The sequence below is a fragment of the Pongo abelii genome, chromosome 6 (genome assembly GCF_028885655.2).
Source record: "Pongo abelii isolate AG06213 chromosome 6, NHGRI_mPonAbe1-v2.0_pri, whole genome shotgun sequence".
Lineage (NCBI taxonomy): Eukaryota > Metazoa > Chordata > Mammalia > Primates > Hominidae > Pongo > Pongo abelii.
Window position 1 is genome coordinate 58677363 of NC_071991.2, and position 19126 is coordinate 58696488.

The following is a 19126-nucleotide window of genomic DNA, read 5'->3' on the forward strand; positions in this document are numbered from 1 at the left end:
TTTTCTCACTATAAAACAGGATTCATAATAACAGTAGTAGTTGTTGTGAGGGTTGAGTAAATATACATACATATATTTGTATGTTTGTATATAGCATATAGAAAGTTCCATGTTAACTGTTAGCAGTTATGTGTCATCAAACACGATCAGGGTTTCTCAAATGTTGTCTAGGCATCTTTCCAACAAGACGGTGCAGTCATTGAAGTCTTTTTGCAGTCCCTCCACAGTGCCTAGCGTATAGCATGACTTTGGTAAATTCCTATTGAATAAAGTAATTAATTAATTAAATGCAACTGATCAATGCAAAACATCCTTGCCACAAAATATCCTTGCCACAAAAAATAAACCATCCTGTCTGTTTTCAGAATCTTAGGCACACTTTATGTCTCCATAACCCCTCCAAAGGTAGGGAAGGTGATCAAGAATAAGGGCATTGCTGGGCACAGTGGCTCACGCCTGTAATCCCAGCACTTTGGGAAGCTGAGACAGGTGGGTCTCTTGAGGCCAGGAGTTCAACACCAGCCTGGCCAACACGGTGAAACCCCATCTCTACCAAAAAATACAAAAATTAGCCAGGCATGGTGGTGCACGCCTGTGGTCCCACTACTCAGGAGGCTGAGGCACGAAAATCTCTTGAACCCGGGAGGGAGAGATCATGCCATTGTACTCCAGCCTGGGTGACAGAGTGAGACCCTGTCTCAAAAAAAAAAAGAAAAAGAAAAAAGAAAAAGAATAAGGGCATGAAGTAATTTTCAGAGCTGTTAACATGTATTTATGTTCAAGAATGTTTATTTTATATAAGCAAGAAAAAATGAAAGCAACCTAAATGTTCATCAACAAGGGAAAGTTAATAAATTTTGATGAAACCATTAGATATTTATGTTTTCAGGAAGTATTTATTAACATGAAAAAAGTCCTAATTGTAATAAGTGAAAAAGCAGCATTTAGAGTTGTATAAACAATACAATACCAGTGTCCATTCTTTAAAAATGTGTTTGCATGAAGACAGAAATAAGGAGACTTACAATAAATATACCACGATCATTAATAGCTGTCTCTGGTTGGTGGGATTTTGGGTGATTTAAAAATTTTTTTTCTTCTTGATATATTTCTGTATTTTCTAGTTTTCCCCACAATGATAAACAGAAAAGAATTGCTGTTAAGTGAAGGAATTGCTGTTAAAATAGAGACACTAATTCCAACTTTGGAATTACGTATCCACCCTGTCTGATATTGTTCACTGCCATCCATCCCCATCCCATTCCAAACCTCCCAAAGTGTCCCAAATCTGACATGATGGCATAATCTATGCATTGCAAATATGACACCATCATCCAGCTATTTGGAGACATTAATAATTACCTTAATTTTTCACACTCCTTTCAGGTATCTGGCATTGGGTAAATACAGTTAACCTCACGTAGAGATATTTTCAGCTATTAAAAACCAAGCACATTTGTGTTATCTCCTGCCCTTGAGGTGCCTGATACAAGGGAAGCATGATTGAATACCTTACTGATAAGGCTGAACAAATATGTCTTTTGAAATAGGCTATAGGAAAAGCCCAGATTAGAGATGTGTGATGCACATTAAAGTCTAGCTAAATTTGGGTAAAAGGTGGGTCTCGATTTAATGAAGTGCTCATTCTAGAATATTTGTTTTAAAAAGACCATTTCTATTACTTTCAAATCCAATGGGCTTGAAGCGCAATATTCTCTAAACAGAGGTAGCAAGTGCACAACAGGCCCCCGCTTTTAGGAATAGGTGAGAATTATTTATAACGAGCCGATCAGTCAACTATCATTTGGTCCCTCTGATGCATTTAAGAACAAATTATTCAAGATAATGAAAAAAGCAACTTATTCCCTTAAGTAGTGCAATCTTTTGCAATCTTATTTTTATTCTTAATTTGCTTACCTGCACTATTCCTCAAGGCAATCTCAGGCCAAAGCCTATCTAAAGCATCATAAATGTCAAACAACTGAGCTAAATCAATAGGGTTTTATAAGACATCTTAAAGAAAACGAAGAAAAGGCATCACTTAACTAAATGTAGCTGGAGAAATGCACAAAAGTTATTTCTGTCCAGGGTGCCTTGCTATGGATGGAGGAACCAGACAGTTCTATTTTCATTCATGAGGAACGTCTCAAAACCTGGGCACATCATGGGATGCAATCAGCCCCAAGGAAGAGGAAACAGGAAAGCAGCTTGGCAGCCCCTGAAATACTTTAGGAGGAGAAATTATTAATACCAAGGAATATTTTACCATGGACTAAATTGTGTTCCCTCTGTTGGTGAGTCAATGATTTCATGGAAATAATTTATTTACATTACATTTGTTAATTGCCCCATTTACCTGTTGGGCATTATTCTTCATGGCACATGTCACTAACATATATATTTGACTTTCTTATTTTTATTTTGTCTATCTCCCCCAGTCCGAATGCAATCCGCTTGAAGGAATGGGTTTTTCTTTTTTTTCATTTTGGTTTTGTTGGATGCATTTAGAACATGCCAGTACACTGGAGGTGGACAACAGATATTTGTTGAATGAATCAGCTCCCTTATACTCAAGGGGCATGTGTCTATGGTGAAGTAGAAAGAGCACTGGATTCAGAGTCCAAAGTAAGGAGCACTTTGCTTGGCTCACAGTAGACAATTGATGACCATTTTGGGAGTGGACAAATGGGTGGATGGACAGATGGACAGATGCTTGAATGGATGAGTGGGCAATGGAGCAATGTTGCAATGGTAATTCTCTATCTGTAAAATAAGTATAACAACTCATTAATAAAATTGAAAACAGTTGTGACATCTTAGTTGCTCTGTAACTCCTTTTTTTTCTTGTAGCTGATGTAGAGAAAGAAAAAACAGGGTGATGAAAATCCTAGCAGTGTAAAACAAGGAAAGAAAGCATTTAATCTGCATAAATGAGAGGAGATAGGAATGTGGGCAGCGGTATCTGTTTTCACTCTGTCTTGTGGTGCTGCCAAGCCACGACAGTGTTTGAGCGGAGGCTGCAAGAGGCAGGGAAGTGGAGCAGGTGGATGGGCCGCTGGCTTCCAAGGAAAACCAGCCTTCGGTTTCACTCAGTGGCCTCCTTGAACTGAGAGGCATTAGAGGGTCAGGCAAGGTGATGACAGCCCTCCATAGTCATTGTGGTCTTGGGGGTCTCAGCTCTGGTCATTAAATCTCAAGGGTAGTCCAGCCCAGGGTTCTTGTTCTTAATGTTGCGCTTCCTGCCACAGGAGACAAAGCCTTCACTGAGCAGGCTGCCTTGCTGGGTCCTTGCAGAGCTTCCAGACTTGCAGTGTGGGTGGTGGCTAGCTCTGGCATCTTCTGAGAGCAGCAGCATCTTCTCTGGGGTGGGGGGTGGGGTGGGCCAGGATGCCGCTGAGCATATCCACTTCAGATCCAGATAGCTGGGGTTGCTGGTGCTCTTGGAGACATCTCTGGTACTGGGAAGCAGAGGAGAAGGGAGATCATTATTAACCAGAGTGGGGGCGGGGGCCCCTGGCGACCCGTCTGTCTTGGTTGGCCACCCCTCTTCCTAGCAATGGTGTCCTAAGAGAACAAGCTAGAGTGAAAGAGCAGAAAAGAACCACAGGCCAGCAATGGGGTGGGCCTGGGCCCTTTCAATAGAAACAACGGGTTTGCAAGGTGTCCCAGGGCCTGGGGACACAGTCCCTGCTGAGGAACTCTGAAATACCCATTGGTAGCACACTGGGGTAACCTGGCTGAGAATGGAGTTTTTTCCCTGCTGTTGTTGCCTCAGGCCTGTACCTAAAGTGCCCCAGAGCTGTGCCTAATGCTGAGATGTGCTTAAGAAAATCCCCTTGTTTGGGGCCCTTGGCCCATGCTTCCTTATTAATTGGTTCAAGAAGCAAACTCTCTTCTTACCCATAAGAGACCGTCAGGCTCCCCTGGGCACCAGCCATCAGTACTGTGCATGTGGATTGCTCTAAATATCTATTGCTGCAGGGCCTGCAGGAGGCCAGACTGCAGGCAACCTTGAAAACCAAGCCCTGGCATAGGGGCTGCCGGGAAACCCGAAATATGCCTTTTTCCCAGAGCTCAGCTAACACAAGCTCTCCTGTGTTCGGAGGTGACATTCCTGCTTCTGTCCATAAGAATGTTAAGGCTGCACAGATGTCCTAAAATACAGAAAGGATGAGAGAACAGCACTGAGCTTGGCGGGTTTCCCACCTGTAATTGACATGGAAACTATACCTCTTAATCTCCAACAGGCAAAACAACTCCTGCTGCCATGTGCAAGATCTGTGTCTCCAGCTGTAATTACTTCCTCCATGCCTTTTTATTGTTGTTGTCCCAAGGAACAGTTCTTGGAAATGAATGTGGCACCCTACTTCCACAGAGTCACCTCTGTTATTGAGTGTCTTAGGTGCTCAAATCCTGACCCCTGGGAGCAGAGGCCAGCACCATGGTAAACTAGACAAGGTAAATGGAGGGAAGGAATGAATTGAGGAAGAGATCTGGAAACTGCTTTCAAGGGAAGCCTGAGTATAGTTTCATGGCTAACTAAACCCGTTCTTCTGTCAGTGCTGCTGAAACCCAGAAAAAGATGAGAAGGCCAACAGCAGGTTCCAGGGAGAGGCAGCTGGGGCTAACCTGAGCCCAGGGCAGGAGTGAGGGAGGCTCTTGACCATATCACTGGGTACCCCCTACCCCATAAGAGGACAGGGGCCCATGTACTAGACTCAACTGTGGGAGTTTTGCATTCCAGCTACCAATGGGGAATGGACCCAGGTCTCTCTGAGGGTGTGGGCGATCATGTGGCCCCCTCATTCTCCCCTTCCCACTGCTCACTCTGGGGTTCAGTAGAAGTAGTATATGGAGGTTACCCTATCACAAGCTCAGCCACGCTTCTCTCCAACCTCACACGCAGCCCACCCCACCAGGATCCAAGCTGGCTGGGTCCTGTAACACTAGCTGCCATTCACTGATGTGATCCAAGTGCCTAGAACAATCCCTGGCACATAGTAGGTGCTTAATAAGTAGTTGCTGAATACATGTATCTATTGAACTCTTCCTATGCACCCGACACTATGCTGAAAGTTTTACAATTATTATTCCATTTATTTTTCTCAAGAATCTTGTGAGGTAAATATCAACTCATTTTCAGATGAGGAAACCAAAGTTCAGAGATGTTGAACAAATTATTCAAGGTCCCACTGCCTGGTGTAACAGAAAGTTAAACCTGTCTCCCACCCTCCTCACTGCCATCTCCAAAAGCTGAGCTCCTAAACACAGCATTTTTCTGCTTTTCTCTCCCATTATTCGAGGCCAGAAACAGGAACCAGAACACACAAAGGAAAGAGGGACAGAAAGTGAGCTGGATTTTCACACCCCCAGCCGTGGCGATGGGCTCTTGGAGCTGGGCCAGGTGCCTGGAGGAGGCAAGTCCCCTGCAAGTCTCCAGCTAAGTGGCCCATCGCCTTGAGATTCTACCCATCAAGATGCTCCCCTCTGACTCTTGGCCACATCTTTCAGAATAGGATCGGGAGGGATGGTGCATGGAAGTACAATTTCAAAGTATAGTTCTTAGGTGAGAATAATGTCACGGATCACGCCTCATCATTTCATTTACAGGTTTCTTTGTTTATCCAAAATGGGTGCATACAGCTGCCCTTAAAGCTGGGTCACTAAGTCCTTTACTATGAATAATCTCACTGTGTGTGTGTGTGTGTGTGTGTGTGTGTGTGTGTGTGTGTGTGTGTGTGTGTGTGTGTGTGTGCATGTTCCTTCAGAGTAGCTTAGCTGAATCTACCTGGAATTATGCCAGCAGAGCTTTTAAACATATTTCTCTGTGGAGCAAGTTGCTTCAGCATATATAGCAAGTGACACCTATGGGTGGGAATGTTCTACAAGGAGAAGACACTGCACCTCCTGGTACTTTTCCACTGAGAGGCTCTAAGAAATCAAGCCCCTCTTCAGTCTCAGGAAACCTACTCGTGAGCCAGTCTGTGGGCATTAATGGGCTGGATAATCCCAAAAAAGCATATGGATCAGGAGGGAACTGGAAATGGACCATTCCCAGAAGCCGCTCGGTTTATCAGTATCATTCAGTCAGCCAGATGGCCTGAGGGAGCATCCTATGAGAGGTGTGGAAAGTACGAAATTGCAGCAGACCCCGTCCTCCCTGTCCTGTCATCCAGTTAGGGAGATGCCTGTGCATATCCAGCGAGCCACCCAGGCAGGGATAGGTGTCAAATAAACACCATAGGCCATGAGGACTAGGAGTGCTCAGGGACTGGAGAGGCTCTCCAAGTGTTAGGCTTTCTGGAAAAGCTTAGGGAAGAGGTGGAAAACACCCAATGCCTTGCGGGATGGGTCAGAGAGGTGGAGAAGGGAGGAGACCCAGGAGAGGTGGGGACACTTTGTACATGTATAACAGGAGCACACTCATCCCAGCCCAGCGACTGAGGCTCATATTCGGCAGACTCAGCAGGGCAGCTGTTGGGCATACAGCCGTTCTTGCTTGCTCCTCCATGGCATGGTGCACCCAGAGCTGCCTCACAGGCTGCTGAGTTATGTCTTTTAAGCCAACACTTGGCTTCTGCCCTGAGCTAAGCTTCTGACTGGCTTTGTGAAGGATTACCATGGTATTTCCAATCCTTCACGCAGCATCTTTGTGATCCAAACCAAAAGTGCTTTTGGCTCAAGTCTCGCAGGTTCCCAAACCCACCCATCACTAGTATTCTTCCTTTCTTCTCTGAGCATCTCAAATTTGCATTTTCTTTTCTGTGTCATTCGCTACTGCCTCACCCCAGGCACTAACCCCTGCAGGGCTCACCACATTTAGATTACTATGGCTTCTCCCACCGCCCCAGCTGGTCTTCATAAGAAACTCATTCACTAAAAGATTTGAAAATGTGCACACCCTTTGACCCATTAATTCCATTTTTCAAAATTTATCGATGACTAACTTTTCTCTTCTACTCTTTCTTTTGTTTGTTCATTCAGTGTGGACCAGGAGACTTGCTAAGTGCTAGGGCTACACAATGATGAACAAGCCAGAAACTCAAGGCCCTGACAGAGCTTATAGTCTAGGTCATTTGTTTGTTTTTCCCCTCAATACATACATATATATATATATATATATGCCCTTGGGCAAGACACATCTGTCATGCTCTGAGAGAGAGTATGCAGTCACTGTGTCATACCATAAAATAAAAGTCCATTGACCACACCGCAGACACAAAATGACAGTTGCAGAGGGAATAAGAAGGAAAACTGTATCAGGTTAGGTTTTCAAACAGTGTGCCACACCCCAAGAGCCTCAGGGGTGGGCTGGAACTGGGTGGGATGCGGGCACTGGCAGAAAAAAGAAGGGACACTTCATTTGTGTATCACCTGAGGGACTCTCCTGTTCTCAGCACCCCCCTGCCCCACCTCTCCAACCAAGCAGTTCTTCATCATTTTCTCCATGGCACTCGGGGGCTTCTTAGTAAGATCTATTACTATTTGAACAGAATGTTCTGTGACTGAAAAAGTTTGAAACCACTAGCTGTCTCAAGGTTCTTAAACTGCCTCTATGTTTAGTCTGGAAATCTTCCAGACTAGAAGATTTCCCACCCCCTGCTGCCCCAATTCCCTTTAAATTCTCTAGCTTTTTATGCTTCATTAATGGGCTTTAACGATACCTGATACATGTTGGGTGTGTAATTAATGGGCAATAATATATGGACATGGACATGATAAGTAACAAAATCTCATCAACCGTGCAAACATGCTAGACACTCAAAGTCCTCAAACAATTCTGCTCAATATTTAGCAGAGGGAAAAACTAGCTTAGTTAGAAACACATCAAAAGCAGCAAAAATGTTAGCAGTTTTGACAATTTGACATGCAGCCTAGATGGTGTTATTTGGCATTTTATATACTATTTGCTAAGTTTCCACAATGTGCTAGATAGCAATCTCTCTGCTCTGATTCTTGAGCCAATAGATTTTATATCCACACTTTCATCATTCACATACCACCACCGTGATTTTTTTTTATCTGAAGGCCACTTGTACTACTATATATTTAATTTAAGCAGTTATTTTGTATTTAAATAAATTTATTTTAAAAGAAAACTTTTTATCACTACCTATAAATAGAAGACCAAAAACATTTGCCAAAATAGAAGGTAACTGTAACAAATTCACAATGATGAAAACAATAATTTTTTTGGGTAGCATTTACTATCCCCTTTGGTTTCACCAGGGATATGGGCACTGCATTTTGGGAAACATTGTTTGAGCTCATACCATCACAGTATTCAGCTAAGAAATTAAAAATAGGTATTGTTTGTCTTTGTCCCCGCCACCTCATCCTACAAACCCCCTGCTCCTGCACACCCACATCCCCGCTCCCCTCTAAGCATTCCCTTACTGTAAGCTAGCCCACAACCAGTCATTGATAAAGTATTAAACTATCACCTTATCATTTTTGCATATGGATAAGAGACGAATTTTTCAAAACTCAAATATCAGATCTTTATTGGAGTTTTGGATATAACGCAAGAGAATTATATCATTTAATTCAAAGCACGTACAACAGGTGATCGACTAACCACTCCTACTCATAAACCAGTCCTCATGCTTCTCCACAGGCTCATTTTTAGATTTCCCCCAAAACACAGAAATTTGCCCAAGAATGGATTAAAGGCTTTAGGGTCAGACAGATAATGGTATTTTCAGATTGTGATGACATTCTAGAAAAAAAAAATATGGCTCAACCATTTCATTAGCCTATACCTTATTGTAACTACATCTATAGCTACCTTCTTCCCCCAACCCACCAGGAGAGCAGGAGGGGAAGCTGGTCACGGAGACTGGAGATTGAATTTACATCAGTGGTGTGGTTGTCACACATTGTTCTCTCTTACATTCTGAAAGTCTTTCCTCCCTGGCTGTTCATTAGGAAATCCTCCTCCTAAGGACTTTGGGAGCATTGTGGCATATCAGACTTTCCAGGAAGCAGACTCTGAAATAAGATTGTGTCCAGGGGGCCTATTGGAGAGTTGTCCAATAGGAACCACACCTGTGAGTGAATGCGGGCAGCAGCCTTGGGCTACAGGAGAGGCTGAACTGGGCTGCAGTCACAGCAGAGGCTTCAGCCGGCCACACAGGGGTTGGGATGGCCCCTAGAACTGGCCCAGCTGAGGCAAGGGGGTCTAGCCTTTGTATCCCCCACAGTGGCCAGTCATTGAATGTAAGATACCCCCAGGAGAGGTCATATCCTTGAGCAAGGCAGCCCTCTTTGGCCAAAGGCCAAGAGCTTCCACTGTAAGCCACCAGCAGGCGGTGCTCCTGGTAGCCGAGGGAATGATGCCTTGGTCCTGAAGGAGAATCTGGGTAGAGCCCCACAGCATCCACTGCAAGAGTAAACCCACTAGCGCCTGGCTCCCGGGACCCTCCAAGTAGTGGCAACATCAATAAACCATAGGGCCTGATTTCTAGGCAGCACCTCACAGTGATAAATGATGTATCAGTAGGCCTGCTGGCTGCAAGAGAAGCTGAGAGGCAGGTAGTGTTGGTGTGTATGTGGGAGTAGGGCAAGGGAGCAGAACACCCCTCATGGACCTTGATATTGTGCTTTACCTTTCTGCATTCATCCCTCCTCCCCTGAAAAAGTCCTGGGCAGGAAACAAATGTGGTCTTGATGCCTATTGGGCCATCAATCTTGAGATACAGCATTCAATTTCAAAGTTATTTGACCAAAGCCAAGTTACAAATCTTGAAGGAAGCTGGCTTTGCAGAGAGACAAGGGCATTTGAAAGCATGAACTGGGGTGAACCTTATAAGCAAAAATCTCAGAAGTCCTTGGTTGCCAATAGTTAGCCAAGCACTTGCTGGACTTACTTTGTTTCCTGGGCCTATGGAAATTTTACGTACAAGTAGAATTGCCCATGCAGAAGCCTGAGAAGTAACCCTGGGGGAGAAGAGTGTCTCACACTGCAGATTTCCTCCCTGGTCTGCTTTCTTCCCCTAAAGCCAGACCATGCAGGAGAGTGATAAAGCCAAGTTCACGGCTTGTCTCCATTCATTTTGTTCTTTTTGGGAAACAGGGAGGAGCCTGGAGCATTTCTCCTTCCACATCTCCTCAAATGGGTCTGGCTCAGGTAGAGAGGAGACCACCATCATTGTGTAGTAAGACACGGGTGGGAGTGACGGGGCTTCCATAGTTACCATTTGCTGAACACTTAGTGTGCCCGGCACCATGCTGCGTCTGCATGTATCTTCTCATTTAATCCTTACCAGCACCCGCAGAGGTAGATCAGATTATTCTCTTTTTCCCTAGATGAATCAAAGATCAAAGAAATCAAGTAATTTGCCACAAACTCACAGGCAACCACCTACTGAAAAGTCTGCCTGGCTCCAGTCCATTTCTGTTGATGGTTAAGAAGCCCCTCCCAGCATTTTAGGAGGCCAAGGCAGGTGATCACCTGAGGTCAGGAGTTTGAGACTAGCCTGGCCAACATGATGACACACCATCTCTACCAAAAAATACAAAAATCAGTCAGGTGTGGTGGTGCACACCTATAGTCCCAGCTACTGAGGAGGCTGAGGTGGGAAAATCTCTTGAACCCGGGAGGCGGAGGTTGCAATGAGCCTGGGTGACAGAATGAGAACCTGTCTACAAAAAAAAAAAAAGCTGCTCTTCTCCCAGGGCCATGGTGCCACACTGCAGTGGTCCTTGCACATAAGTAGGACATTTAATGGCAACTTTTGGTGCACCCGGAATTCTGTTCATCTCCACGCCCAGCTCAGATCCCCTGGGCTGAGTTTGCCTCAAGGGGCTTCTCTGCATCTCCTCAACTTGCCCAGTCACCCACTGCAGTGTCCTCAGCACACCAAGAAACCCAACAGTGTCACTGACTGACAGGCTGATGCACAAGCGGTGCTGAAAGATAAATCAGCCAAGAAGAGAGCCGGCCCATATCTTCACAAACCGGCAGTATGTCATTCCAAATCAAATGCTTGTATGTACCCTGTTGGTTCACTGGGCCCAAACCTCCTATACTTGCTCTGAAAATCTGGATCACCATTGGGTTGTGTTATGCCGATCATTTATTTAAAACAAAACAAAACAAAACTTTTTTGAACTCAGGGAGAAAATGCCACTGGTAATTAAGCCTGAGATGATAATTTAATTCCTATGACAGACGAGGCTCTTCATCCTGGTGGAGGCATGCTGGCCCATGTAGACCCGGGTGTGAGTGGTCATACCTGTTTATGTATTGCTTGTTCTTCTCTATATTTCACAGATGATAGGATACAGCTCTGCATCTCTTCATGTTCATTCCATTTGAAATACTCCCACCAACATCTTAGGGCTCTGCCACCTAATAAGTGCAGCCAATTTATTGATAGTAAATCTAGGGCAAGACAGACTCACATTGATGTGGGCCACAGGGCATTTAAATTAAACAGGAACTCTCCAGCCATCTGTGTTTTAACTTTTTTATGCCTTGATAATAAGCCCTGTTTAGAATAATTTGCTGTGGAAACTGGGACTTCGTGACTGACAGAGAAAGGCCGGGGATAAACAACCCAAGCAGGCCCCTGAATTTGCGAGAATGTCAGGCGAATTTAGACTCATCATAAAAGAATTCTCAGTGACTGTATTTCAATATGACACTTTTATGGTTTTTTATTTTCTAGCCCATTGCAGCCCCAGAGCCCTGGCATGATTTATATAGCCTGGCAGTGCATAATCTTTTGTATAAGATATACAGGCCTCCGGAGGTTTAATTTCTTTCCTCACCGCCACTGACAGCATTTGTGCTTCCCTTCTCTTCTATTTTCATTTCTAATGAGATATTGGACTTTGCTCAGTGAGAGGTGATATTTCCACATTTGCAGCCTGACAGGCTAAATCACCAGATCTCAGTGGTGAGGATACAAACCCATTTAAACTGTGTCAAAATATTCATGGAGCCCCATTGATTTGGGCAACGGTTATTAGGAAGCTATTTGGAAAGTTCAGGTTTAATTTTTGGAGCTTTCTGCTGCAAAATCACTCAGTTACATCACAGAGAAAATGGTATCAAAAGGATAAAGAAGAGCTGGGGTGTGGTGTTTTGCATTTATTTTGTTGGGATTATTTTTAGTACACAGATGACCTTTGTTAAAAACAACAACAACAACAACAAAAGAGAAATCCCAGAACGATGCAGTGGTAAATATACAGCATGAAGCAAAGTAAATTCTTCCTATTGCATATAAATGAATAATATGTCAAGCTATTGAAATGTTTTTTTTAAAAAAAGCAACAGTGAAAGCATCTGACATAGGAGATTAATGCTTTGCATTGCCACGCTGACTTTTACCTCTGCCTTTGATCTTAAATCTAGCTGAAACTATTGAGACAGGAGTTTAGCTTCTAAATGGGATGGGTTCAAAAAGCACTGGTTCACTTAGTGTTCAGAAGTGTCACAGAGGAAAAATCCCATGAACAAGGGAGGCAAAGGTGGCTGTCCCTGGGAGGGGTTGTCAGGTTAGAAATGCAACAAATGGTCAACGGAGGGAATTTAGGAGCTCCTAGCAGAACTCAGGAAATACATATGGCTGAAGGAACCTTTGATATGGGGTCATCAGAACAAAGTATTGGGATATCCTTGGACACTGCAAAAGATCTAAGTCCTTTGACGGGACCAAGTACATTTGACCTTTATACAGTAAGGTCATTTGCAATAGTTGCTTGATTTATGACCTGGGGCTTTATATGAATTTTATATTTACTAGGGTTCCCGAGTTCACAGGGACCTCATTAAATGATACACAGAACATACATACACACACAGGGAAACTGCTTTGCCAATTTATGGGCGATAAAGTGTTTTCTGTACCACTTTACAATAAGTGGACATTAATGAATGCTAAATTACAGTGGAATTCCTATGGAACGGCATATTACATTCACATTAATACCAAATGAGTTCATTGTGAGACACATTATGGCAGGAAATATCATAGGAATTAGTGAGAGGAATTAGGAAATACCACTGCAGTTAGACCCATATGGGGAGAAGCAGCCACCCATCCAGATGGTGGGCTACTCACACACCAACACTTTCTGGCCTGGCTTGAGTGAACACTTGGGTGCCAGAGTGCCAGGAGGCTTGCAGAGCCCTCTGGGAACACAATATTTCTATACTAACACACTTGAGAATGTCTCATAACCCAAGATCCACAGAATCCCCAAGGACTGAGTCTGTGTGAGTCCTCTAATCTGGGAAATGCACTCAAACACAGTGAGAAAATCAGAGCAGATATAAATTGGAAACTCCTGGAAGTAAAATTTTTTAAACAGTGGAACAAGCCACTTAAGGAGCGTTCCAGAGTCTCCTTCTCTTGGGTGCTTTAAGGACAACCTTGGCACGCAACAGGCTTCCTTCTGAGCCCCTCTTTCTCCAATGCCTGAGGACTCGACCTCTGTGAAAGAAACCAGGAAAATTCCCAGCACAGGCAACATTAAGCCATCTCCAGAACAGCAGAACCCTGCAGCAACTCCAGAAAAGTCCCCAAGGTACTGGTGACACAAACAGCCTCAAAAAAAAAAAAAAGCCCAGATATCCCCTTGGGGTAGGCTCGTGTACATGTATACCAAAATATAATCCCAAACATTATCCATGGCCAGGATCCCAGGGGCCATGGGAAAAGAAAAGTCTACATGGTTGCCAAAGCTCATTCAGTCACAGAAGCGGGCACAGCCAGCACCAGCCCTCCTTTGGGCATCCTAGCTCTGCTACAGACTTGTCTGCTTATTTAACCTCTCTAAGCCTCGATTTTCTTAAATGTAAAATGAGGTTGATAATATGGTTTCACAAGGTTGATTGTGAGGTTTAAACAAAATACTATGTGTATAGTATGCAGCACAGTCGCTGGCGCCTGACAAGGAAATGAGCTAGTTATGTAACTAGTATCACCTCCCCTGCACCTTCTCATCTTTCTTGTCTCTCCTTCTTCATTCCAGCTGCAGTCTTCACCGTGCTCCAACACACTAGCACTGCATACTGAACACAAGGTGACTTTCAAAGACTGCCCCATAAATAGAAAAGATGGCTGAGGGATGGAGAGCCAGGCTCAGCTACCATCCCAAATGTAAACAAGCAGAGAGCTTCTTGCAAATGAAGCAGCAATTGCATCTCAGCAATTGCATCCTAATTGCTAGTCCCGAATTATAACGGACCAGGCAGCCTACGTGTTTTACTCTTGGCATGGGTATTTTATGGAATTAACAATTAGTTGACATGCTCCTATTGAGATATACTATCTGTTCAGCATTTTTAGCACTTACTGAGCACAGGCTCTGTGCTAGGCAAAATAGCAGACAAAGGATTGAATCAGACATGGGCTCTTTACTCAAGAAGCCCCTCATCCAGTAGGTGAGATAAAACCCTGAATAAGTTTGCTCCCTACTTGGGATTCATTTGTAAATGTAATTAAGGCAGTGATGGGCTAGCAAATGTTTAATAATTGGCATGGGGAGGGGAAGAGGCAGGAAGAAAGAAGCTGTCTGTATGTAGAAGCTATAAATTTATGTGCACATTAGTTTATGAATTTTACTTATTTGAAGGATGTGTAGCACATAATTTACAAATAAAAATAAAATTAGCGGACTCTTTATTGCAATTCCATATAGCCAACTGAATCTTTTAAAAGGCTTTTGCAGATTTTTGGCAAACTCTTATATCCATACTAACCCTAGGCTGCGAGTGATAAAAAAGTATAATTCTGACATGAATGGTGGTTGATATTTTCATTTACATTAATGAATAGAACAAAAGTGAAAAACAAAGACATGTGTTAGAGCTGCATTATTTCATCAATGACATGAGTGACGTCTTTGCTGAATCAGATAATAGTTTCCATATACTGGAAGAATATTCCCTCAAATTTTTGTGCTAGTCATAATGTAACAGCTACAGACATGACACCCTTTTAAGCTTAATCTGCATCATTAAACATTTTCTCCATCACTTTTTTAAGTCTAGTCAACAAAACAATAAATCAAGCACTGATTCGCAACATATGCTGATTTCAACAGTGTAAATGCTCCTACCGTGGTCCATCTCAAGTTGCCAAGGTGATGTCACTGAATGCAAAATTGGAATAAGACACATAGTAGCCCACTATTGTCTATTTCCACTGTACAAATATGATAGATGTAAATAACCTCTGGACACAGATAAAAGTAACATACAGTACAATAAGTGGAATCAATGAGTTTGGGGTATTTATTATCTTTGTTTTTAATATAATTTATTTATTTGTAGATGTTCCATGAGTTTTCTTCCCAGTTCCCATTGGGTCCTCATGGATCTGCCCTATTCTCTTCAGGGCCCACATTTCAGTGGGTGTTACCCAAAAGCAAAGGGAGTCTGTGGAGCTGTGAACCAAGGGAAAGCGCCTCCCATGGCAGCATCTTCTTGCATCTAGCCCTCCCTGGGTGCCTCATGGTTTCTCCCCGTGTTCCAGCCTCACAGAGGTGAGTCTGTTGCTTCCTTGAAAGCAGCATTTTCCTCAGGCCCTGGAGGGCTTTGTTACTGAGCGATGGTTTGCATATAGTTTTATTCTAGAATATTTTTCTTCTTCCTCCCCTCTCCCTCCTGTCTCTTCACCATAAAATTGTATTATGTGGCTAATTCTTTTGGAAGGAAGAGAGCAGCATTAATATCATTTCTGATTTGGGCCTTTCTCCTAAGTGGTTATGTTCTTATCTGAAATACCTCTTGATAGCAGAGCCAAAAAGAGAGAGTATGAGGGGAGAAAAGACTGGGCAAGGGAGGAGCCAGGAGACAGCCTGGAGGGAGGACAGTGGAGCCTGGGTCAAGGAACACAGTCTGTGGCCTCCTGCCAGTTCCCTCATTGCCAAGCACCTGACTCTACCTTCACTCCCATCCCAAGCCTTTTCCTGAGCATCACTCAAGTGATTATTTAAAAGGCAGCTTCCCGGGCCCCAACCCTACACCTGCTACATTTCTGGGGTTGGGGCTCAGGAGTTTGCCTTTCAACAAGCTCCTGAAGGTAATTCCCATGCACACTCAAATTAAAGCCACTAGCTTAAGACTCTATGCTCAGAGACCATCTGACTTCTGGTGACTTTGTAATTTGGGAGTTTTCACATGGCAAGTGAAGACTGGCTTGATTGGTTGGTTCACAGGTATCAGGCACCTTCAAAAATTAATAGTACAGAATGATGGGGCAATTCTATTTGTAGGCCAAAATTGCAGATAAAAGTAAGAAAACCTGGCCTAAATGACAGGAGAAGGCAATAATCAATATACTAACATAAAACAATAATGCAGCTGGTACAATAAAGCAATCCCGTCGGGAGCCGTAGAGTGCATCATTACTGTCCTGTCGTAATGAAGCCCACAGAATGCAGCTCACATTAGCCAGGGCAAAGCCTCTTCAACGCTGAATATTCTGCCACGCTTCAGGCACATTTATTTTATTTGAAAGAAGAATGGTCCTGTTGCCAAGCCATCAGATGGTAAAAAGAGATATATTTGATGGATAATAAAAAAGGGTCTGCCACAGCCTCACAAAATACATTTCTAGTGGAAATGTTTCTAGTACGTGGAATTCATACCCCTGTGTGTAGATACCTGCAGACAAGGCAAGCAGGGGCGAGGAGAGCTGTGTAGGGTGAGTCAGGAATATGGCCACAAAGATGGGGGGACCGTTATTTTTAACAATAGCAAACAACAACAAAGAGCCCACTAGACAAACATCACTCACTCTTTCTCAACCTGTTCCCTTGATGCAGATTGACAGCCCTTTTAATATGAAATAAATCAGGCAGGAGAAGGAGTGTCTGGAAGAACATACAGATTGAGGGCTGACTGACACAACGCCTCCGAAACGCGCTCTATTTGCATTTGCCTTTGTAACAGCGTACTTGAAAGGATGTCAGACGCTTTGAAAGGCTGCAAGGATGCGCTTTGAACTTGGAGAGTGAATGTGCAATGCCTCATGATGCTGGAGCCCTGCTGTGTGCTGCCAAGAACGGGAGCAGGCTGACCCTGTAAATACTAGTGGCCCTTTCCATCTCCCTCCCAATCTTGGGGTAAAAAGACATTTTATCTAATAACTGGTTTCATACTTAGTTAGGGCCAACAAGTCCTCCTGAGGCAGTGGGCTAACACCAAAGCATTAGGATCAAGTCACTTCTCACCAAGAAAACCGGCTGGTAATGAGCCACGACACCTTTCAAGGAGGTGTGTGGTCAGTGGCCACCCCTGTCAAGTACACCCCTGCCTCAGTCCAGTCTTCCAGATGCTGAAGTCCCTTTGGTTAGCTGCCTTCTTGGATTTCCTGGACTGTCTGGTGTTCACAGTGACCCTGCAAAGCAAACGCCAGTCCCCATCAGTCCTGAGACAGCAAAAGTCGGTTTCAACATCTCTCCTGGCACAGGGGCAAGTATTTCCACTGTGAGCAAGAAAATGCTTGAGAGGCATAGGGTGTATCTAGAGTAAGCTCAGAGGAGAAATCAGAGAACAAGGCAGTAGACAAGCACAAAAAAAGCAAGCTCTATTGGAAAGGTGTCTTTCTTCTGAAGCCCACACTTATCCTCTTCAGCACTTTTGCTCCCTTCCACCTGGAGAGCCCACCCAGGCTACACACCTGCCAGGCACCCCATCAGCAGTTTTGTTCCTACTAGCTTGGCTCCTTGATCATTCAGCAGTAGTGGTGGAGCGTCTGTGAAGTATTGGTCACTGTCCTAGGTGCGTGAGCTACAGTGATACTGAAGTCAAAGCTGTCCTCGAGGACTTACTTTCCAGTGGGAGATAAACAAAATGCTGTTGCAAACAAGATAGGTATAGATTGTGAGAAATGCTATAAAGGAAGGAGAGTTGACATAGTAAGTGGCACTAACCCAGCTAGCCAGGAGAAGAGGCCTACTTTCCAGGGAGTGATCAGGGACAGCCTTCCCAGAATGGTGGCATGTGAGCTGACATCTAACACGTGAAAAGAATCCAGCCACATGACAACGAGCAGGAAGAGTGGGCCAGGCAGAACAAACAGCAAGTGCAAGGGCACTGAGCAGGGGAAGCCCCTTGGAAGGGTGGCAAATCAGCAAGAGGCTGTGTGGCTGGGATATGGGGGAGAGGGAGAAGAGGAGGGAGGCCAGGTGGGAGAGGAAAATGAGGCAGCTGTTGCAGGGCCTCTGCTGGGCTTTGGAGCCAGTGTGTCTGCCTCCCAAACACCTATGTGGCCTTGGGCAATATAACTGACCTCTCCAGTAGTCTCCACCTAGGCCAGTAACACGTGCCTCATAGTACCTACCCCATGGGGCTGTCATGAAGATTACAGGAGCTGAGGCTGGTGCATGCAAACTGTTTTACACGGTGCCTGGCAGAGTCAGCATTCAAGACATGTTAACTGCTACCATTATTTTCCAAGATGGGTTCATGTGGGGCAGGATGGGAGTATTAAATCAGCTTCTTGGGGCCCTACTGAGCCAGTGTACCTGAGTTCCCTATGATGTCAGGCCACCAAAAGCATTCGAGTGCAATTATAAAGAAATTACTTTCCCAGCAATTAATCACCAGTATAAGATTGCCAATACATATCATTGTGGCGTTATGACACGTTGCATCACGTGATCAGAATGTAGAGTAGAAAGGGGACCATTTGTAGCTGACCTTATTCAAGTCAAATCAGCTCAATCAATTGAAAGTCAGTAGGAGTTTTGCCTGAATAAGGGTCAAGACCAATTATCAAAAGGCAAAATAAAACAAAAGCATGTTTTTAAAGATATTAGAACTTACAGTAATTTTTCACAGTTCAGGGATATGTTGAGATAGTGCATCTGTAATTCAGGAAATACGTTGTTCATAAAGGTTTTCTGTCTAGTCCTTTATATCAAAAGAGTCTATCTGCATCTTTTTTCTTTTCTTTTTCAGATGGGGTCTCGCTCTGTCACCCAGCCTGGAGTTCAGTGGCGCGAACTCAGCTCACTGCAACCTCCACCTCCTGGGCTCAAGCTATCCTCCCACCTCAGCCTCCTGAGTAGTTGGGACTACAGGCACATGCTACCATGTGCAGCTAGTTTTTTGTATTCTTGGTGGAGATGGGGTTTTGCCATGCTGCCCAGGCTGGTTTTG

At 44.1% G+C, this 19126-nt stretch overlaps 1 long non-coding RNA gene across 1 annotated transcript in view; it reads right to left on the bottom strand.

Annotated features, from left to right (window-relative positions):
• Nucleotides 1-966: 966 nt before the first annotated feature.
• The window catches only part of LOC129060350 (uncharacterized), a 66971-nt gene continuing 48811 nt past the window's right edge, over nucleotides 967-19126 (bottom strand). The window contains exon 3 of the long non-coding RNA XR_008526972.1: nucleotides 967-3458. This is a non-coding gene — a long non-coding RNA (uncharacterized LOC129060350). The remainder of the gene's footprint in view (nucleotides 3459-19126) is intronic.